The following is a 9,529-nucleotide window of genomic DNA, read 5'->3' on the forward strand; positions in this document are numbered from 1 at the left end:
TCCTTGCTGGTGTAGAAACAAAAGGCCAGGCAAATACTCACTGCATTTTTAATGAGATGTCAGAAAAGCAACTAAACAATCCCTATGGTGTGAATCTCATACCCACCAGCCAGTGGAGCTGTTACCACTCATGTATCAAATAATACAAGAGAAGATTACTGGATATGGTGACTTCCTGGTGATCTTGGCACTTGGAAGACTGAGACAGGAGTATCAGGAGTTCATAGTCATCATCTGCTACATAGGGAGTTTGACATCAGATTGGACTATAAGAGACTACTGTCTCAAAGATAAATAAGAAAATAACAAAACAAAAGTTTAATTAACCCAATTTGACTTTAAATATGTGCTAGTCTGCCAAGCACTATATCAACACACATCTATTTTAATGTGTCTTCTTGCCTGGATCTTCTGCTGTCCGGTGTTGGTGTTTGGTGAGCTCTCTGTGATGCTAACGATTTTGTGATGATAGATCCCCAGCTCTGTAACTAGGAATGGTCAGATACTATGTCAGAGGACTTCATCCTCACTGAATCTCCAACACAAGGGGTGACATTAGATCCATGTCACAGGGTGGAATCAGAAGGGGCCAGGTAGGAAAGGATTTAGGCTCAGGTAAAAGTTCAGAAACACTAACCGGGGCTTAGCACGTTTAACATATTATTTTTCTTATTCCTGGAAAAACTCTGTTTTCTCTCCCATGTCTCTATCAATCTTCCCCAATTGCTCATTTTCTCTGAGTGTTCCTAGAGATAATCATACCCTGCTTAATGCTCTTGCTGTAAGTCCTTAGCTCTGTTTTTCTGTTGTCACAATGGAAGTGTCCTCATTGTCCAAAGCCTGGATTCCTTTCCCCCCGGCTTTTCCACAATTCTTTTGAATAATTGACCCATTTGAAAGACAGTGATCAACTCCTTTGAAAGACAGTACTGTTGGGATGTCCCCAAGTGCCCTTCTTTTTTCTCCTTCCTTCCAACTGTGGTTGCCTGTCATAGGATAACCTGGAGGTTACTCAATTGCTCATTGAGTCATTTTCTGCACCCTGTAGACCTCACGCTTCACTATTTCCCCAAAACTGTTTTTTTTCTGCCTTCCATCTCACCCCCACTGTATCACCTTTTCTCAATGAATATAAAAACAAAGTTGAAGTGCCTATTTTATTTATTTTGTGTTGTAAATTAATGACTAAAGACTACTCCTGTATCAGTCTGTAACCTCCAGGACATAATCTCAGCCTTGAAAATCAAGAGTTAGAATATCCTTGTTTTCTTTCTGCATGAAAACTTGTTTAACCCATTGTAATTTTTCTCCTCTCCTTATACATTTTTTCTCATATTCTCTTTATGCATCTTTTTTTTCAATATAAGATAAAAGATAAAAGGCCCTTTTCTTAAGATAAAGGTCTTTACAGTTTTGCAGCTATATATTTTATACAGTCAAAGTCGGTATAATAACCTTTCAATAAATCTTTATTGTTCTTTAATCAAGTTTTATTAGGTCCTAACTATGCCAAGGAAAACACATTCTTCACTGTGAGAGGTTAATGCAGTTATATTCATAATTTTCCTTTTCTAATTCATGACCTGGTAAAAATTCAAAGTTTCAAAGTTTATAAAATAAAATAATTTGAGAGACATGCCACTTTTTATTGACTGAGATAACTCAATAATAAAGAAAAAGTCAATGGTCTAATGCTGATGAATGTGTGGCTGTAGCATCTCCAGAAGCTCACACACACACACGCACACAAAAATCTCAGCAGTGTGGGTGAGCTGACTTTTAAAAATGAAATGAGTATCTTTTCTGATTCCCAAAAGTTCTGGTTATTTAGTTCCAGCAATTGTTGGAGACTACTTCCTGGCAGTCTCACTACCAGTAACACCAGAGTATTGGGTCACATGACTTCTGGCCAGCGTGATAAAATCTTATTTTCCCTTTCCAGCACAAGGGTGGAACTGACACAGTAGCACCTAAGTATGTGTGCCATATACAGTTATGGGATGCTCATCACAGTAACATCTGTAGTCATAACTTTGTGGGGTCGGCACATGATAAAGAGGGAATCACAGCAGCTTGGAAGGAGCAGCTCTTCAGAACATGAGCCCAGGGTTCTGCCCTAGGAGCCATTTTCCAACTTTATCACATTTCTCAAGTTTTAACCCATCTCCTCTCTTCCATAGTCTGACTTTGATGACTGTCCCTCAAAAAATAAAAACAAATGCACCTTTTAAGATGCTATTGGAAGCTGGGTGGTGGTGGAGCACATCTTTAATCCCAGCACTTGGGAAGCATAGTTAGGCAGATAGATCTTTATGAGTTCAAGGCCAGCCTGGTCTATGAAATGAGTTTTAGGACAGACTCCAGAGCTACAGAAAAACCCTGTCTCAAAAACAAAACAAAAAAAAAGATGCTATTGAAAAAACACTTATATACATCTATAAATAATTGATAGATAGATGATAGATAGGTAAGTAGGTAGATATATAGTAGATAGATGATAGATGTATAGATAGATGATAGATAATAGATAGGTAGATAGATGAATAGATAATAGATCAATGATAGATAGATGATTGTTAGAAAGATAGATGATAGATAGATAGATAGATAGATAGATAGATAGATAGATAGATAGATAATACATAGACTGATGAACTTTCTCTTAATAGTCTCCAAAATTAGGCAGAGATATTTGCCATGTCATGTCCCTGGCGAGCATGGCTGATGTGGCTTATCAAAAGGACTGACAACAGCTGGTATCAGGCTGTGTTAGAGGCACAGAGATCACAAGTCTTTGGCAGTGGACTCAGAGGAACTCACATCAACATTGCTCAGGATGCAGGCAGCTGCCTCCGTGTGTGGAGTGTCCTGTCCACTGACCATTCACTGCCTTTACACGGAGGAGAGACCCAACACTGGACCGAGTTCTTTTGCCAAAGAAACAAATGAAATTCATTTGAATAACAGATTCTATTATTCTAAAACATCCAAGAATTTATCACTGGGTGGCACAGTCAGTATTAATGACTAATGGGATATTTTGTGTTCTTCATTTTAATTTCGAAACCTAGTATATATTTTACGATGAACACATATCTCTATACAAGATATGATAACTACATTTCAAATTCTCAGGGATACCTATGACAGTGACTACTACTTTGAGAAGCTCAGAGTCAGTATCTTGATTAACTTAAGGGCTTTTATCTTGATTAACTTAAGAGCTTTTGTTTCTCTTTCTTTTTTTTGACACATGTTCTTACTCCATAGCACAGGCTGGTCTTTAACTAGTAGTGATCAATCCCTATCTCAGTATCCTGGGATTACAAGTGTGAGCCACCATGTTGAACCTTCTGCATGTGTCCTTTTTGTATGTAAAGTTCTGATGCTTTGAATTAATGGTGCACAGTTGGTTCCATATAGAGATGTAACTTAATTATAAAAACTGATAAGAAGCCAGTTGGTTGTGGTGCACACCTTTAGTCCCAGCACTCCAGAGGTAGAGGCAGGCAAATCTCTGTGAGTTCAAGACCAGCCTGGTCTACAGAGCTAATTCCAGGACAGCTAAAGCTGTTACACAGAGAAACCCTGTCTCAGAAAGAAAGAAAGAAAGAAAGAAAGAAAGAAAGAAAGAAAGAAAGAAAGGAAGAAAGAGGGATGGAGGGATGGAGGGAGGGAGGGAGGAAAAGGAAAAGAAAAGAAAAGAAAAGAAGAAAAGAAAAACTGATAGGAAGATAAAGAAGAGGTTTCATGATGGGGGTTCTTCCTTATCTGCAGAGAGACTACTGAAGCCTATTTGAGGGAAAGAGGCCCAGAGAGCAGTGTCTACTTTGAAACTAGTTTTGCCAAAAGCTAGACATAAGACAATGTGAAAGTCTTAGACATTTTCCTGGGAATACCTCCATATTCCCAATCTTATTCCTGGGAATACCTCCATATTTAATTCTTTAGGACTCAATATTCTTACCAGTATTATTGAGGACTCCTCCCATGTTTCCACACACTGACATCTGCTGGGATTATTTTTATCCTTTTACTCTGACAGTCATGTTAACTACGATTAGATGGAATCTTAGTATAGTTTCTAGAAGGTGTTGTGTTGGATTTATCTGTTTCGGTTTTCTGACTTCGTCTTTTAGTTAACTTTAGGCTCAATGTCAGAATGCTCCATCACTGGGAAGGAAGGACTTGGTCTATGATGGCACAGCCATGCAGCGTTCCTTTCCCACATCTTGACCAGTTGGATCCCAGATGTGCATATGCCTGATAACAAAAGTTGTTGAGTATGACTTGGTATATCCTCTGGCCATTTGTTTTCCATTTGAAGAAGCATGTTTCTTAGTTGTCTTCTTGGCTCTCTCTGGTTTCCTGATTGTTGCACCCTCTCAGTATGCTATATGTGTCATTCATAGATTTACCAGGTCTCTGAGTCTATAGATTTTAGCCTCACTGTAAATTGTTGCTGTGTCTTTTCTTTGTTGTTCTTTCTTATTTGTTTTTGGGTGTTTTAATTTTACACAATCCAAAATGCGGTTCTTGTTAGTATTTTCTGGACCATGACAGTCCTATCCAGAAAGCCACTATTTATCCCTGGACCTTAACATGTTATCCCTATGATTTCCTCTAGTAACTTCAAAATCATACTAAGACATTCAAGCCACTATGAATTTATTTTTTAACACAACAAACAAAACCTAGTTCCTGTTTTCTACTTGTGAGTGTGTAGTTTTCCCAATGCCACTTGCTAAAAAGACTATCCCTCCTTTCTAGGAAATTTGATGACTTTGGAGAAAATTATGGCTGTGTCTCTGTGGGCTCACTTCTGGGCCCTCTATTCCATTCCATCATCTCTGAGTCATTCTGATCACTATCACCCTGAAGAATAATCTAAACCAGGCCTTGCAGTACCTCCAGCATTGTTCTTTTATTTAGAATTACTCTGACTATTATGTGATGTGGCTATTAAGATGCTTTCAAATATTCCCACGAGGAAAGTCATTACAGGTTTGTTTATGATCCCATTTAATATATAAAACACTCTCAATAATACATTAATTTTAAAATATTGGTATTACCCTATCCATGGAAGGGGAAGGCTTTTTGTATCTTCTAGTGTCTTCTAATTTTTTATTTGATGCATTATGCTTTCATGCTACTAGCTAAGTTCATGCCTATGATTTATTTATTTCTCTATTCACTGACTTGTTTATTTGCTTATCTGTGGTTCATCTTTAAGGGTGCTGTTTTCCTGACATTATTTTCAAGTACTTTTTATTGCCATATTCATGGGCTGATTTTGTAATATGCTACTTTGCCAGGGTAGTTACGGTGTTTAAGAATTTTCAGGGTAGACTTTAGGACATTTTAAGAATAGGAAGATATATAATCTGAAAAAAAGACTAATTTCACTTTTTTGTTTGCTGTTTGTATTTCTTTTCTTTCTATTCCTTCCTGATCAAACTAATACTTAAGTACTATAATGAGCACAATGAGCACAAATATTGCATGAAGTTGGGCTCATTCTCTCATTGGTTTGGGAGACAATGTGTTCCAATTTTCTCTTTCACTGTGATGCAGATATAAATGTGTGTGTGTGTGTGTGTGTGTGTGTGTGTGTGTGTGTGTGATATAGAAGTATAATCTCTCTGTTCCTAGTTTATGGATTTTATCATGCAGGATGTTGAAGTTTGTCAAAGACTTTTCACCTATTGAAATGGTCATACACTTTCTGTCCATGACTCTTTTAATGCATTGTTTTATATTTGTTTATTTCTTAGAATAAATTGATTCATCCTCATATTTCTGACATGACACCAATTTTGATTGATTGATTAGTTGATTTATTAAGACAGAATCTCTCTAAATGACTCGGACTGGTTTTGAACTCATAGTAATACCCACTCCTGTTTCCAAATTTCTGGTTTGAGCCATCACAACTGACTTAAAAACTTTTTTTGATAATTATGGGTTAGTCAAAAAGGAAAATAAAAAAAGTCTTTATGAAGATTACAAATGTAAGCATTGTATATAAGTCAGAATATTCCAGAGTAATTAAACCAATAGAATAGATTCAGACATAGAGATTGAAAGAGACATATAGGCATTTCTTAGAGGTGACCCCTTTGGGGGAGAAGGCTTATTCTATTTCTGAGCCAGAGAACACTCTCAGTCAGCAAGGACAGTCAAGGCTCATGTTCATGCTGTAGAATTTGTAATGATGAATCCAATGTCTGATGTGTCAGCATTGTGTCTAAAACTCAAAAACCGATGAGGCTAAGGCCAGTTCTGACTTCCTAGTTTTTCTAGTTTTCTTCTACACTCACATTCTCTGGCATAATTAAAAGAAGGAAATTTCATTAGGTGGTTGTTTGTCTGCTTGTTTAGAAGCACGATCTGTAAGCCACCAAAATAGATCATTGGTAGGAATGCTCTGCTTATTCAGTGAAGGTCTAGCATCATTTCTGTTTGTCTAAACATGTGTATTTAAGATAAATATGTACATAAATGTGCCCAAAACATGATGTCACTGCTAGAAAGTTTTAGGGAGTACATATTAGGGCAGATGTTTTGGTATTTTGCAGAGGTGACTTACTCTATCCATTTAAGGACAGTATAAACTCTTAGAAGCTTTTCTTTCTCAGAGAGAAAAATATCATTAAATAAAGGCCAGAAATATTATCAAGGTAACTTAATCAAAGATGCTAGATAATGCATGCCTGTAGGTGGGTATTTTTCTCTTTGGGGGCCTGCCAAATAAATACACAGAGACTTATTCTTACTTAACTTGGCTTGTTTCTAGCCAGCTTTTCTAACTTAAATCAACCTGTTCTATTTAACTATTTTTTGCCTATGGGCTTTTAAATCTTTATTTCCATCTTACTCCATAGCTAGCTGAGAGGTGAGTGGCTGGCCCCTGTCACCCTACTCTTTTCCTTTTCTCACTTCTTCCTCTTCTCCTAGATTTATCCTCCTAGTCATTCTCTCTGCCTGCCAGACACACCTATTTCTCATTTGTTAAGCTCTGTTACTTTGTGTGTCTAAAAATTGTCCTTTGGCAGTTTTATTTTATGTGCTTTTGCATAGTGGACAATATATGCCAGTATCATTCTTACTGAAAGTAGAAAAATGTATGGAAAGAAGAACGGGAACATCTCTCAATATTAAATCGGACTCACCCTTGTCTCTGTGGGCGAAATATTGGATCTGTTGCAGGATAGGTCTAAGCATACTACTCATTCTATTTCATGGAATATTGTTTAGTGGGGCTAAGGAAAGGGTTCAATAAAGCGTGAGAAGATGAATCTCCTTCCATACTCCACACAATAAGGCAGGTAGTGTAGCATTGTAATCCCAGGACTTGGGGAATGGTGGCCGAAAGATCTCCGTGAGGGAACACCCTACCAGTGGGATAAGTTGTCTCAAAATCAGGGTGGATAGCTGCCGAAGAATGATGCTTTAACCCAATCTCTGAACTCCAGGTGCATCTGCAAATTCAGAGGAGCACCACAGAGAGAATACAATCTTACAACATGCTTAGATGATAATTAAAAAACGTTCATTGTCATTATTTTCAGCTTTATGCATTTCCTTATTGTATTTTTCATTTTTTTTCTAGATACAGACCATGCTAAGTCTCAAGCCGTGGAGCCCCATGTGTCTGATCACAGAAAAAAATCATGCTCAAACAGATTACATTCACCATGACAGCAGTAATGGGGGATATTTAATAGCATGAACTTTACCCTTAAAATTCAATATCACCCAGTGTTAGTTAATGTGACTTGAATGGGCAATTTCCTTGGAGACCCTCAGGTCCCAAATCAGTTAAACTGGATAGATGCTTTCTCTGTCCTCCAGGAAGGACTAGGCTCATGGCATGCTCCTATTCCACACTTGCCTGCTTGCGGTCTTATAGTCACTGACAAGTGAGAAGAGAGATCACAGGTGACAGTGGACTCCAGTCTCAGAACGTCTTGAGTACCCATCCCCCTTTGTGGGGTTCGTACATCACAAACATCCCAGGTTCCATGGACAAATCCTGCTCTGGACATTGCAGTGAGTGATCTCTCTCCATACAATTTAATTAATGCGTATTCACAGGATTCTTATCTGTCCAGCTCCTCCCCAACCTTTGTAAGGACATGGTAGTAGCAGGGCTTTCTTTCAGACCTGATTTTGAAGTATCTTCCAGTGTTGGTCCGGATGACAACATCGTGGAGGAAATACAGTGAGTGATCCAAATGCACTGAAGGCAGAAAGAGCATCAGTGCCAGGGTCAGAGCACAGTGGGACCCAGGGGTCAATAACTCATCCCAGTTCAGACACTTGAGTGAATGGAGACGGGGAACTGGAAACATGGGACATGGTAAACAGAAGCTGTGGAGAGCCATTGCCTTTTGTAGAAAGGGAAGGGGGAGGTGATGACATGAGTGAATGAACCAGCTGGGACCAAGAAATTAAAGGCAAATGAGTGAAACAGGGGGTCTCACTCTTCAAAAGATCACTTGGGTTAACACTGGAATAAGCATTGAGATAAATCTCTTGGATGCAGGATCTGGAAAATGCAGAAGTGAGCCAGTAGTTAAAATATTCCAGAAATAACAGTGACACACTTAGAACTGTCTGCATACCCAAAGGAAGACGGCTACTGGATTCTGGTGGTGGGATATCCAGGACTGTGGATCTGTGGAGGGAAGATGGAAGTGATCTGGAAAAGACAGGGTCAGTCACTGGGCCGGACATGCCTCCCTACAGGTTGGTAGTACACAGCCTACACAGAATCCCTTGATGGAGCTTCAACATGTGCCATTCAAAGATAATATAAGCTTCTACTCTGACAATGGGTGGCCTTTCTCAGAAGTTACAAACGCATGGAATCTCCATTTATCACTGACTTTGTTTGTAGAGTCCTTAGCTAAATTTTCTAGAATTAAGAAGATGGGCAAAAGGAAATTTGTCGGCTTGTGAGAGGGTGAGAAGGTGAGGTCAAAAGGTGATATGGGACCCCAGGGATTTTAAAATTCATAGTTGTAGCCAGGCAGTGGTGACACACGCCTTTATTCCCAGCACTTGGGAGGCAGAGGCAGACATATTTCCGTGAGTTAGAGGCTAGCCTAGTCTACAGAGTGAGTTCCAAGACAGGTTTCAAGGCTACAAAGAAGAGAAACCCTGTCTCAAAAAAAATAAAAACAAATAAACAAACAAAAAATTCACTGTTGTAAATAAGTGGCAAGCAAGGAAAATATACTGATTGTCCCAAATATATACCTAGGGGTCATTCAGTTATAATAGTGGGATTAATGGGAATGAGACTTGGATGGTCTGTGCCTTAGGCTGGAAGATTGGAAACAGAGGAAGGTGGCCTACTGATGCCAGGGCTGGAGAAGTCAAAAACAGAGAAATATAGCCACCTTCTGAGTCCTACATTCTGGCTACCCTTCATTTTTACTCACACTACCATAGTAACCAAGGAAGGGGAGTGTGTATGACACAGAGAAGAAAGTGTGTAACAGGCTTGTCTTTTTTTTTT

The 9,529-nt window shown here is 38.7% G+C and overlaps 1 protein-coding gene across 1 annotated transcript in view; it reads left to right on the forward strand.

Annotated features, from left to right (window-relative positions):
* The window catches only part of Csmd1 (CUB and Sushi multiple domains 1), a 1,422,978-nt gene that overhangs the window by 734,083 nt on the left and 679,366 nt on the right, over positions 1-9,529 (forward strand). The gene's annotated exons all lie outside the window — the stretch shown is intronic.

This window comes from Microtus ochrogaster, unplaced genomic scaffold (assembly GCF_000317375.1).
Source record: "Microtus ochrogaster isolate Prairie Vole_2 unplaced genomic scaffold, MicOch1.0 UNK7, whole genome shotgun sequence".
NCBI lineage: Eukaryota > Metazoa > Chordata > Mammalia > Rodentia > Cricetidae > Microtus > Microtus ochrogaster.